At 37.8% G+C, this 14,192-nt stretch overlaps 1 pseudogene; it reads right to left on the reverse strand.

The window, feature by feature from the left end:
* Window positions 1-1,960: 1,960 nt before the first annotated feature.
* Window positions 1,961-2,886, reverse strand: LOC124959408 (olfactory receptor 4S2-like; annotated as a pseudogene).
* Window positions 2,887-14,192: the final 11,306 nt, after the last annotated feature.

A 14,192-nucleotide genomic window follows, 5' to 3' on the forward strand; every position in this document is an offset into this window, starting at 1 on the left:
TGGAGCCTGGGTCTATAGGGGTAGACTGGAACTGTAGTTCATAGGAAACATTCTGTCTTTTGAGTCTGCTGGGAAGAACTTGGACACTAGGTATTCTGGAGTAGGCATAGATCCTAAATACTGAAGGACCTTTGACCATATACCACCCTGGAGCCTGAAACTGGTCTTATTCTGAGCTAGGCATGTAGACTGAGTACATATAGCCTAGGGCCAGTCTGATATTAGCCTGTTACCTAGACTTTGAAGATTTGCCTGAAGCCTGAGACCACTGAGGCTAGCATACATGTTAGCTGATCTGGAGGTTAGTTCCCTTGGGGACAAACTGGAACCTGGGTCAAAAGGATGGTCCATGAACCTGAGATCCTGGGAGCTGGTCCAGGAATGGGAATTACTAGGATAAGAATAGCCCCTTAATCTGTTGTTTGTGCAGGGGCTGGCCTTGAGTGTGAGGCCATGGTGACTGACCTGACACTGATTAAACATGGAGCTGTATGCTCAGCACCAGTGTGGTGCCTGGGGCCTGCAGGACAATCCTAGACTAGAACCTGGGGGTCATTGGATCCTATTTGGCAGGCGGGAGGGCTTGGAAGTTCAGACAATGGGTACCATCCTGGAGTCTATATCTGCAGGGTTTGTCCTGCACTCTGATTCAGTGATGATGATGGCCTTATGAATAGGGTCACAGGGCCAATCTGGAGCTGGAGAGGGCCTGAATCCTGGTGCTATGGGACAGGCTTGGATTTTGGGCTGCAGAATCTAACCTGACAGTTGGGCAGACTTGGAAGTTCAATCCATGGGTGCCAGCTTGGAGCTTGTATCAGAAGTGTCTGCTCAAAGACTGAGATTGTAGGAACCAGCCTGATAACTAGGATCCTGGGACCATTCCAGCATCTGGGACCAAAGTCATTCTTTTGATGTGTTTGGTCTAGAGCCATGGGTTAGTAGAGTTGGGCTAGTGGTGAGGCAGGCCCCAAGAACTTGAAGGCAGACCTAGAGTCTGGGCCTCTTGTGCTGTGGTGAGCTAGAGGTTAGTCCACAGGTACTGGAAATAGAATCTGGTACTAAAAGAGTTTGCACAGCAGTAGATTTTACTGAGGAAGGCACCACATAGGGGTCTATGGCCAAGTTCAGTGCTCACTTTCCTCATCTTTCCTGACTGGGAAAGTATTGCTCTTCACGCTTGGGGTTGGGAGAAAGGGTGATGCAGAGAAGGTAAAACTCTTCTTCCTGCCTTTTCCAATTCATCTTTCCTAATGTCTGTGTTACACTCATGTTATAAAATCTCACATGGTTTCTGAACTCTTGTGAAAGGATATTTATACATTGACAGTTGTTAAATTGATATTTCTGTAGGGGGAAGAGTGCTAGAAGTTTCTATTTCATCAATTTCATAATGGCAGCCTCAATTTGAAACTTCTATTAATAAAACAGGTTATTAAGAATCACTTACAATATCTTCCATCAGTTACAATGTGAATAGGAAAACTACATTGCATCACACTGTTTTCAAACCTTAAAATATGCAACAGATACATCTTTCTTTTATTTTGTCATTTTTAATGGCAGTGGAAGCCTCAATAAAGAAGTTCTTAATTCTCTGTATCTATAGCAGATGTCTCAGTTGAGAAACCTGCTTCCTGAGACAGGGCACAACTGACAAACCATGAAGCGTTTCTAATTTGAATCAATATCAGTAACATAATCTTCCTTTTGTCTTGGTTTATGAAGGACAGATTAACTGCTAGAATGTCAGAGACAGGAAGAACCTGGAGATCATCTGGTTCCCTTCTTCTGTGTACAGTTTCAGAAATGTAAAGCAACAGAAGGAGAATGGCAGGGTCTTCTCTCTTCAAGATGTGCTGCTTGGGTGACACATACCACCTCTCTGCACCTGCCCTCTTTACTGACATTGATTCAGTATGGAGAACAAGATCAGGCCAAGGGTGTCAACCCCAAGGCTTCAAGCCCCTTCCAATAATTTGTGTGGGCCCCACACTTTCCTCATGGAGTTCTTCATGTCTGCATTTCTCAGTGTGTAGATGAGAAGGTTGAACAAGGGGGCAATCATGTTGTAAAACAGAGCAGAAACTTTGTCATTGCTGACAGATCGGCCATGGGGACATAGGTGAAGATGAGGGGCAAGAAGAACATGAGCACAACCGTGATGTGTGAGCCACAGGTGGAGAGGGCTTTGTGGCAGCCCTCAAATGAGCAAGTCCTCAAGGTGGACAGGATGATGATGTAAGAAATTACCAAGGCAACAAAGGTCAGAATGGACAGCACCCTTGTGGTGGTAATGATTATGATCTTCAAGAGCCTTGTGTCAGTGCAGGCCAACTTCATCAGGGGGAAGACATCACAGAGATAGTGGTCTATCTGATTGGGGCCACAGAAAGAAAGTTGAATAACGATCAACACCCGCATCAGTGAATGGATGAGAGCTCCAATGACAGAAGCCATCACAAGGATATAGCACGCCCGTCTGCTCATGATGACCACATAGTGAAGGGGTCTACAGATGGCTACATAGTGATCATTGGCCATGGCCACCAAGATAAAGGTCTCAGTGGCTCCAAAGAAGTGGGCGTGAAACATCTGGGACACACAACCACTGAAGGAGATGGTGTTCCACTGAACCAGTAAGTCTATGATTAGTTTTGGGGGCCACTGTGGAAGTAAAGCAGACATCCATGAAGGACAGGTAGCTGAGGAAAAAGTACATGGGTTGCTCACCAAGGTGGCTTCCCCTGATGGTGAGAAGAATGGCCAGGTTTCCTGAAAGAATTGCAAGATAGCAAAGTGAAAATATCACACAGCAGGGGGTCTTCACATCTGCATTACTAATAGTCCCACAAGAATAAATTCAGTAATGTTCTCATATTCCATTTTTTTTTCATGGGCTTGATTATTTAAAGGGAGAGGATAATATACCTGAAACACTAGACCATTGGAAATCATTGATTTATTTTCAAATCATGTGTTCAGTAAATACATATATTGATTGTTTATTGTGAATCAATCAGTATAATTGGCACTAGTAGTACAGCAATGGATAAAATATATAGAATATTTACTCACAAGTAGAATGCAGGTCATTAGAGCAGACTCACTAGTAACAGGAATAGCACAGAAAATCAATCCTGATGGTGATGAATCCCAAACCCTCACACCACAAACAATAGGGTGAATACTTTTAGCACAAAACACAGTTTTTCAGTTCAATTTTAAGATGGTGTTTCAGTGTTACAACTTATTAGTAGCTTTGAAATCTCCAGTGTGTTTAAAAAGCCAATAGTTTGTCTATTCTTCAGAGGCAGGATGGATACTCTCATTCTCAGTTCTTCTAAACTGATAAATTTAAAAGTCAATCATGTCTAGTGATACCATACTTCAGCAAACTCATGCAAATATTAAACCTCTGGATAACAATCTCATCAAGTCCTTTTAGGACTCAAGAAAATGTTTTTTTAAAAATGGAGGGAGAGGAAGAGCAACAAACCAATCTGTGGAGAAGAGGGTTGATCCATCATATGGGCCTCCAGAATGGTTATTGCTTCCTAAACTTTTCCTTTTTTCCCAGTTCATTTTCCTGTCTCATTCAGGATTTCTCAAGTTCTCATCATGTGGGTCCTGTTGTCAGATTTCCTAGTATTTCTTCTTGCAATAGCAAACTTGCAAATACACTTGCATTCACAGGTTTTTCTACCCTTCATCTGTTTTACTGCCTTGGATCTCTGAATTGAACCATGCTTTTTCCCTCATCAGACTCGCTATATGTTCATTGTAAAATCCTGGCATATATCAGTAAAAAAGAAAATATTTATTTGATGCAAATGATCACCCTACATCTCTTTCTTTCTTTCTGGGACTTGGAGTAACTTGATCTAAAATGAGTCACACAACTGCTAAACTCAAGCCTGGTTTTATAGAAAATAAATCCTATTCACTGAGAAAAAATTGTCAGCAAGCTTTTAAAGAGTTAGAACACCAAGGAAATCGTGCCCTTTACACTGTATGTGTTCCTATGAAAAATGTTTTGGAAAAAATCAAATTTGATATACAAAGAGATTTTCAATAGGATTTTAGACATATGATGGATGTGTGAGTCAAAGTCCATTTATGAACCTTAAGTTAACAACTCAACTTCTGATTTAATTTCAATTTTGGGGGGAGTGGGGGCACTCCCTAGAATTGTTGAAAAAGTCCAATTGCATTGGTCCTGAAATGTGATGTTAATTTTTTGAGTAAAATCTTCAAAATTGTTTTTATCTATACCATTGCTGAAAATGGAAACTTCTTCATAAACATGACATTTTAATAGAAATATAAAAAAATTAAAACCATTTAACATGATTTATGGTTAGGAAGGATGAATGCAGTAAAAAAAAAAAAATTTGTTCCCAATTAATCAATATCATAATAATTGTAAATATCAAAATAATTATAAACTAAAAGTGTGACAAAATTTTTACTAATTTTTTTACATTTTTTTAAATTATATATTGCTTATGCAAATTTATATAAACATCCTAAATTTATAGACATAGCTAGGTGAAATATCTTTATACCGATAATAAAGAGAAACTGTTATACCTCTATAACCTTTCTCATGAAATTGCATGAAACTTATTATTTGCAAAAAAGAGCTTTGCACTGGAATCACATTCTTACCTGCAATAATGGAAAGCAAAATAGTGCCACTTAGTAAATTTGAGAGGAAAATACTTAAATTTAGGGCTCCTGTATGTAGACAAAATATCAGTATATAGGATAACAAAACAAAGACTTGTTTTTTAACAAGTAAGAATTTAAAAATACCTATTCAAACAACACAAGATACACAACTTCAAACTTGCAGAAAACCAGTGAAGGCACCTAACTGCTGTAATGAATGCTGCATTTTAAGAGAAACCACAAGAAGGTTAAATGTTTGCTTGTCTAATATACTTGAATTTGATATGAACCAACACATAGTCCTTGTCATTGACAGAATCCCAGTTTGTATATGCATTATTTACATTCCTCTCTGTTTTGTAGAGAAAAGAGACATTTTAACCTTTTTTGTAAGGTTATTGATTTAATTTCATGTTATTTGGTTGCATGAAGTTGCCCTTAACTACTAAGAATCATCAAGATTTTTGCACAGACTTATACATGTCTAAGATTCTTATATCAAGGCAGTTATGGTCATTATTTCCTACCTTTACCCCACCACCACCCAACACTTGTTTACATATTAATTAGCATTATTTTAGATAACTACTCCATAATGCTTAAGGATAGGATTTCCTCTTTTGACAACCCAGCAAGTAATTTCTAGATATATAATGTTGGTTTATCAAAGATGAAATTAAAATTGTCCTCCAGTCTGAAGCCCTGTGTACAGTTTTAATCATATTGTACAATATCTATTCTATATTAGAAATAACTAGTTGACAGCTTATACTTCTCGAAATTCATGTTGTTATGTATACAAATTGAATTTCTATATGTGTAGTTAGTGAGTCTTTTTCTGTTACTCCAAAATAAAGGCAATTATTTATTTTTTACCAATTCATGTACAATTTGAGCTATTTGTTCAAGATGGGTACTTTACATTTTTTTTCTTTTTTTTTATTGTATACAAATGGGAAAAATGTTGATTCTCTATTTGTACATGGAGTCAAGGCATACCATTTGTGTAATATACACTAACATAGAGCAATGATGTTTGATTCATTTTTTTTCCCTTCCCCCACCCCTCGCACCCCTCTTTTCCCTCTATACAGTCCTTCTTTCCTTCATTCTTATCACACTCCTTATCCCTAACCCTAAACCGAACCCGAACCCTAATGCTAACCCCTCTCACCCCCCATTATATGTCCTCATCCGCTTATCAGCAAGATCATTTGTCCTTTAGTTTTTTGAGATTGGCTTATCTCACTTAGCATGATATTCTCCAATTTCATCCATTTGCCTGCAAATGCCATAATTTTATCATTCTTTGTGGCGGAGTAATATTCCATTGTATATATATGCCACAGTTTCTTTATCCATTCATCAACAGAAGGGCATCTAGGTTGGTTCCACAATCTGGCTATGGTGAATTGAGCAGCAATGAACATTGATGTGGCTGTATCTATGTAGTATGCTGATTTTAAGTCCTTTGGGTATAGGCCAAGGAGTGGGATAGCTGGGTCAAATGGAGGTTCCATTCCAAGCTTTCTGAGGAATCTCCATACTGCTTTCCAGAGTGGCTGCACTAATTTGCAACCCCACCAGCAATGTATGAGTGTTCCTTTTTCACCACATCCTCGCCAACACCTATTGTTGCTTGTGTTCTTGATAATCACCATTCTAATTGGGGTGAGATGAAATCTTAGGGTAGTTTTGATTTGCATTTCTCTTATTACTAGAGATGTTGAACATTTTTTCATATATCTGTTGATTGCTTGTACATCTTCTTCTGTGAAGTGTCTGTTCATTTCCTTAGCCCATTTGTTGATTGGATTATTTGTATTCTTGGTGTAGAGATTTTTGAGTTCTTTATAGATTTTGGAAATTAGCGCTGTATCTAAAGTATGACTGGCAAAGATATTCTCCCACTCTGTAGGCTCTCTCTTCACATATCTGATACTTTCCTTTGCTGAGAGAAAGCTTTTTAGTTTGAAACTATCCCAGTTGTTGAATCTTGCTTTTATTTCTTGTGCTATGGGAGTTCTGTTAAGGAAGTCTGATCCTAAGCCAACAAGTGAAGATTTGGACCTACTTTTTCTTCTATAAGATGCAGGGTCTCTGGTCTGATTCCAAGGTCCTTGATCCATTTTGAGTTGAGTTTTGTGTAGGGTGAGAGATAGGGGTTTAATTTCATTCTGTTGCATATGGTTTTCCAGTTTTCCAAGCACCACTTGTTGAAGAGGCTATCTTTTCTCCATTGCATATTTTTGGACCCTTTGTCTAGTATGAGAAAATTGTATTTATTTGGGTTTGTGTCCATGTCCTCTATTCTGTACCATTGATCTACCTGTCTATTTGGTACCAATACCATGCCGTTTTGTTACTATTGCTTTGTAGTAGAGTTGAAGATCTGGTATTGCGATACCCTCTGCTTCACTCTTGCTACTGAGGATTGCTTTAGCTATTCTAGGTTTTTTATTCTTCCAGATGAATTTCATAATTGCTTGCTCTATTTCTGCAAGCTACATCATTGGGATTTTAATTGGAATTGCATTAAATCTGTATAGCACTTTAGGTAGTATGGCCATTTTGACAATATTAATTCTGCCTATCCAGGAACATGGGAGATCTTTCCATCTTCTAAGGTTTTCTTTAATTTCTTTCATTAGTGTTCTGTAATTCTCATTGTAGAGGTCTTTCACCTCTTTTGTGAGATTGACTCCCAATTATTTTATTTTTTTCGATTCTATTGTGAATGGGGTAGTTTACCTAATATCTCTTTCTGAAGATTCATCAGTTATGTATAAAAATGCATTGGATTTATGAGCATTGATCTTGTAAACTGCTACTTTACTGAATTCACTTATGAGTTCTAAAAGTTTTCTGGTGGAATTTCCAGGTTCCTCTAAATATATAATCATGTCATCAGCGAACAGGGATAGTTAGAGTTCTTCTTTTCCAATTTGTATCCCTTTAATTTCTTTGGTTTGTCTAATTGCTCTGGCTAGAGTCTCAAGGAAAATGTTGAATAGAAGTGGTGAAAGAGGGTATCACTGCCTTGTTCCAGTTTTTAGGGGGAACGCTTTGAGTTTTTCACCGTTTAGAATGATATTGGCCATGGGCTTAGCGTAGATGGCCTTTATAATGTTAAGGAATGTTCCCACAACCCGAATTTTTTCTAGTGTTTTGAGCATGAAGGGATGCTGTATTTTATCAAATGCTTTTTCTGCATCTATTGAAATAATCATGTGATTCTTAACTTTAAGTCTGTTGATATGGTGAATGACATTTATTGATTTCGGAATGTTGAACCAACCTTGCATCCCTGGGACAAAACCCTATCTTTTTTAATATATATTTGTATGCGATTTGCTAAATTTTTGTTGAGAATTTTTGCGTCGATGTTCATTAAGGATATTGGTCTGAAATTTTCTTTCCTCGATGTGTCTGTCTGGTTTAGGTATCAGGGTGATATTGGCTTCATAGAACGAGTTTGGGATGGTTCCCTCCTCTTCTATTTCATGGAATACATTGAGGAGTATTGGAATGAGCTCTTCTTTAAAGGTTTTGTAGAACTCGGCTGAGATCCCATCTGGTCCAAGACTTTTCTTTGTTGATAGGTTTTTGATGACCTCTTCTATTTCATTGCTTAAAATTGATTTATTTAAGTTGTGTATGTCCTCCTCGTTCAGTTTAGGTAATTCATATGTCTCTAGGAATTTGTTGATGTCTTCGAGGTTTTCTGTTTTGTTGGAGTATAGATTTTCAAAATAGCTTCTAATTATGCTTTGTATTTCACTCGTGTCTGTTGTGATATTTCCTTGTTCATTCCGAATTTCAGAAATTTGAGTTTTCTCCCTCTTTCTCTTTGTTAGTGTGGCTAAGGGTTTATCAATTTTGTTTATTTTTTCAAAGAACCAACTATTTATTTTGTTAATTTTTCCAGTTGTTTGTTTTGTTTCAATTTCGTTGATTTCAGCTCTGATTTTAACTATTTCCTGTCTTCTACTACTTTTGGTATTGGTCTGCTCTTCTTTTTTTAGTGCTCTGAGCTGTAGTGTTAAGTCATTTGTTTGTTGATTTCTACTTCTTTTGTTGAATGCACCCCATGAAATAAATCTTCCTCTAAGTACTGCTTTCATAGTGTCCCAGAGATTTTGATATGATGTTTCATTGTTCTCGTTTACTTCTAAGAATTTTTTTATTTCCCTCCTCATGTCTTCTGTTATCCATTCATCATATAATAATGTATTATTTAATCTCCAGGTATTGGAGAAGTTTCTGTTTTTCATTCTGTCATTTATTTCTAATTTCAATCCATTATGATCTGATAGAGTACAAGGTAGTATCTCTATCTTCTTGTATTTGCTAACGGTAGCTTTGTGCATAAAATATGGTCTATTTTAGAGAAGGATCCATGTGTTGCTGAGAAGAAAGTGTATTCGTTCTTTGTTGGATGGTACCTTCTATATATGTTGGTTAAGTCTAAATTTTTGATTGTGTTATTGAGATCTATGTTTTCCGTACTCAACTTTTGCTTGGAAGATCTATCCAGTGGTGAGAGATTTGTGTTGAAATTGCCTAGCATTATTGTGTTGTGGTCTATTTGATTTCTGGAATTGAGAAAGATTTGTTTGACGTACGTGGATGAGCCAATGTTTGGGGCATAGATATTTATGATTGTTATGTCTTGCTGATTTAAGCTTCCCTTAAGCAGCATGAATGTCCTTCCTTATCCCTTGTGACTAGTTTTGGCTTGAAGTCCACATTATCTGAGATGAGGATGGTTACTCCAACTTTTTTGCTGTGTCTGTGTGCATGGTATGTTTTTCCCCATCCTTTCACCTTTAGTCTATGGGTGTCTCTTTCTATGAGATGAATCTCCTGCAGGCAGCATATTGTTTGATTTTTCTTTTTAATCCAATCTGCCAGTCTATGTCTTTTGATTGATGAGTTTAGGCCATTAACATTCAGGGTTATTATTGTGATATGATTTGTATTCCCAGTCATGTGACTCATATTTGTCTTTTGACACCATTTGGTTTCTCCTTCATTTGGCTATTCCTTTAGGCTAGCGCCTCCTGCTGCTGATTTGCATCATTGTTTTTCATCTCTTCCTCATGGAATATTTTGCTCAGAATGTTCTGTAATGCTGGCTTTCTTTTTGTAAATTCCTTTAGATTTTGTTTATCATGGAAGGATCTTATTTCATCATCAATTTGAAGGTAAGTTTTGCTGGGTATAAGATTCTTGGTTGGCATCCGTTTTCTTTCAGGGTTTGGTAAATGTTGTTCCAGGCCCTTCTAGCTTTTAGGGTCTGGATTGAAAAATCTTCTGATATTCTTATTGGTTTCCTCCCTGAATGTAATTTGATTCTTTTTCTTCAGTGGCCCTTTAAAATTCTGTCTTTATTTTGTATGTTAGGTATTTTCATAATAATGTGCCTTGGTATGGGTCTGTTGTAATTTTGTATATTGGAGTTCTATAAACCTCTTGTACTTGATTTTCCATTTCATTCTTCAGTTTTGGGAAATTTTCTGATATTATTTCATTGAATAGGTTGTTCATTCCTTTGGTTTGTATCTCTGTGCCTTCCTCAATCCCAATAATTCTTAAATTTGGCCTTTTCATGATATCCCATAGTTCTTGTAGATTTTGTTCATGATTTCTTACCGGCTCTCTGTTTGGCCAACTTTGTTTCAAGATTAAATATTTTTTCTTCAGTGTCTGAGGTTCTGTCTTCCAGCTGTTTTATCCTATTGGTTATGCTTTCTATGGAGTTTTTAACTTGGTTTATTATTTACTTCATTTCAAGGATTTCAGTTTTTTTTTTTTTTTTCAGTATATCTAACTCTTTATTGAAATGATCCCTTGCTTCCCATATTTGGTCTTTTAACTGTTGATTGGTGCGATCATTTAATGCCTGCATTTGATCTTTCATCTCCTCCTTCAATGCCTGCATTGCTCTTTCATCTCCTCATTTGCTTCCCTGATTGTTTTAATTGTGTACATTCTGAACTCCCTTTCTGACATTTCTTCTGCTGTACTCTCATTGGGTTTTATTGATGTAGTATCTAGGTTTGTTTGGGACATTTACTTCCCTTTTTTTCTCATATTGGTCAGATGTCAGTGGGACCCTGAGATATTGCAGATTTCCTCTATTTGCTTATAATGTCCTGGTAGATTTCCAGTGTATCACCTCCCAGCCTTCAGTAGCCTGAAGTTTTGGAGGAACTTGATAATGTAGTACTTCCGAAGAAAGCTGCCCCTAGCCCCCTACTGTTTCCAGAGCTTGGAGCTGGCTCTGTGCTGAAAGGCTCTCACTGGGGGCCTGCACTGTGCAGCTGGCCATGTGGGAAGAGCCCACCGCTGGAGTGTGGATGGCTACCTGGGGAAGACTCTAGCTGCCTTGCCCTGCTCTGATAAGACACCCCTATCTGTGCCTGCCACCCAGGCCAATTTTCGCCCAGTGGGGAAGACTCACCCCGTGACTCTATTTTTGTCCAAGTCTCTCAATCCCTCCCCCTCTCGAGTTCTGGGTTCTGGAGCAACTGGAGATGCAGTCACCCTCTAGTCCACCATCTTGGATCACCCCGTGGGAAGAGCCGGCGGCCTGAGTGGACAGAGCTGCCTGGAGAAGTCTTTGGCTGCTCTGCCCTGATCCCAGAGGCTGCTTGTGAATCGAAGCTCTCCATGGCTCGGGGACTTGTGGCTGGCTCTGTGTAGAAAGGCTCTCACTGGGCGGTCTGCTCTGAGAAGCTAGCCTTGAAAGGCTCCTCCCACTGCAGGGGGCTGGGCTGCTTGGGGAAGTCTCTGGCTGCCCTGTCTGGTCCCTGAAGCCACTTGTGGGCCGGAGCATGCCGCGCTGGCTCCGGGACTTGGAGCTTGTTCTGATCAGAAAGGCTCTCACTAGGGGGCCTGCTCAGAGAAACTGGAGAAGCTGGCTGTGTGGGAGTGGCCCACCACCAGAGTGCACAGGGCTGCCTGTGGAAGACTCTAGCTGCCCTGCCCTGCTCCGATAAGCCACCTCTATCTGAGCCTGCCACCCGGGCTGAGCTTTACCCAGTGGGCAGACTCACCAGTGGCTCTATTTTCGTCCGAGTCTATCAATGCCTCCCCTTCTTGACTCCTGGGTTCTGGAGCGACTGGGGATGCAGTCACCCTCTTGTCTGCCATCTTTGATCGCCCCGTGGAAAGAGCCTGTGGCTGGAGGGGGCTGGCTGCCTGGAGAAGTCTCTGGCTGCCCCGCCCTGATCTCAGAGGCTGCTTGCGGATTGAAGCTCTCCATTGGCTTGGGTACTTGTGGCTGGCTCTGTGTAGAAAGCCTCTCACTGGACATTCTGCTCTCTGAGAAGCTAGCCTTGAAAGGCTCCTCTTACTAAATTTTGAAAAGTAAGTTTCCAAAATTCAGCACTAGTCAATATTCAGCATAGGTAAATAAAAATTTGTTTTTAGATATTAAAGTACATTAAAAATACATGACAAAAATGTTATTAAATACAGATGACAATGTAAATACAGGCAATAAACAAGCACACAAATACAATGAATTTAATCTGTAATTAAAGTAATACCTCAAAATACAGGATTTTTTGTAACTAATATTAGAACTTGACTCTCCACTTGAGAAAATGCCCTGTATGCACCCACCACCCCCCAACAAAAAAAAAAAGAAAATCTCTTCTTGGTCACAAGAAATATTTCAGATGGTTGAACTATGCAAATGTATAAAATAAAACTAGAATAAATATTTAGGGAATAATTAGGTGAATAAATTTAGACTGTAGGAAAAACTTTAAGCAAAAAAATTCATAATAAAATGTGTAATATACTTAAATATTATATCTAACAAAATTTCATATATGGGGAAAGTATTTTAAGAAGTGACAAATGGTAATAAATATTTTTAACACTTCATTTCTATAATATGAATCTAAGTCACTCAACTTTACTGAAACAGGCAAATCTGAATGGGTAATGTAGAGAAGAACTTTTATAGTGTATATAAAAGTTCATCTCACTATTAACAATCATGGCAATAAAAATTCAATGGCATTGAGATAATTGTCTCACTCATCAGCCTTGTAAAATAAAATGCAAAAGCCTATCTATAAAATATGATAATGGTTTAGAGATAAGCTTTGATCTAGGGAAACCACAAAGAATTCACAAGACTGTTCACTGAAGCCTTGTTCATACTTGAAAGAGGGAATTGATCTAAATACCTGCTGGTAATAGAATGGGAAATAAGCTGTGATATATTTTATTATAGAATAATAGGTAGAAACTTAATTGTCTTAAGTGGGTTGACACAGACCACCAACTTGACTAAAACATTAAGAGATATGTTGAGCAGAAATCAAACAAGATACACATAAATGGACAAATATGACAATTTTTTTGAATAAATGACAAGGAATACCTAAAGAGTTTCAATGAGTACCTGTGTTGCTTATGAATAAAAAGGAAAAAGTATGGAAGGAAACATGTACATTTGAGGAATTCAGGGACTAATATCCGAAAGGGAATATAATCAAAATAGATTATTTAGATTTCCTTATTAATAATTAAATGTGAATATAATATTGTTTCAAGATTACTGAAATTCAGTATGTCCTTTCCTCAGTTACTTAAATGAACATAGATAAAGATGCTAATCCCTAAAATTATATTTCATGAAGTGCCATATAAAATGTAAAATACCTAGGCAGATACATTCCTGTGCCCTACAACTATACAGGGAATATTTGATTTAAGGAAACAGGGAATATCTTTATATCTGCATCTCATTATACACCTATATCTGAGTATGATTTTAGTATAAGCAAGAGTAAACTCTCAATATACTTTGAAATTTCTAATAGGATTTGAAACAATTCCATGAGTGATCCCTGAAATATAAAAACTGACATTGAGGACTCAGTTTACAAATTTCTGTTGTTTGACTTTTTGTCAAACTAACATTATTTGTTAGCATAGTTTCAAATGCTGAATTCTCACGGTGTATCACACAGGCTGCAACTTGATAGTGTACACTGAGGACAGACACCATCATATTTAAACCATCTCTGCTGTACTCTTTCATTCCTCTATAAAGGAATGAAAAAGAAAAAAATAACCTGGGGTGTTTAAAGTCATCTTGATTTTGGAGGGTCTACAGAAATTGTCCTCTTTGGGAACAAGATTTACCTCTAACTCCTAAAACATAATTTATAGTTTTATCCACAAGGGAAGGGAGGGAGGTTATCATTGTGGATGAATGTGTTGCTTCATTTAGACTAAGTGGATTCCAATATATGGACCACTCTTAGTGGTTGAATAATTAAGAGTTTACATCACTCTTTGAACCTGTGTTTTTTCATCTATAAGAGTGGTAATGCTATCTAACACATAGGATTCTTTGAAATCAAACAAAAATGTCCACATGAAATAGGTAAAGATATGTGACTTTAACACATTTTAACAACTAACTAGACTCAGTTCCTTTATTTTTAATTTTAAAAGTATTAATGTTCTCAAATTTTTAAGACCAAGAA

The sequence above is a fragment of the Sciurus carolinensis genome, chromosome 11, assembly GCF_902686445.1.
Source record: "Sciurus carolinensis chromosome 11, mSciCar1.2, whole genome shotgun sequence".
Lineage (NCBI taxonomy): Eukaryota > Metazoa > Chordata > Mammalia > Rodentia > Sciuridae > Sciurus > Sciurus carolinensis.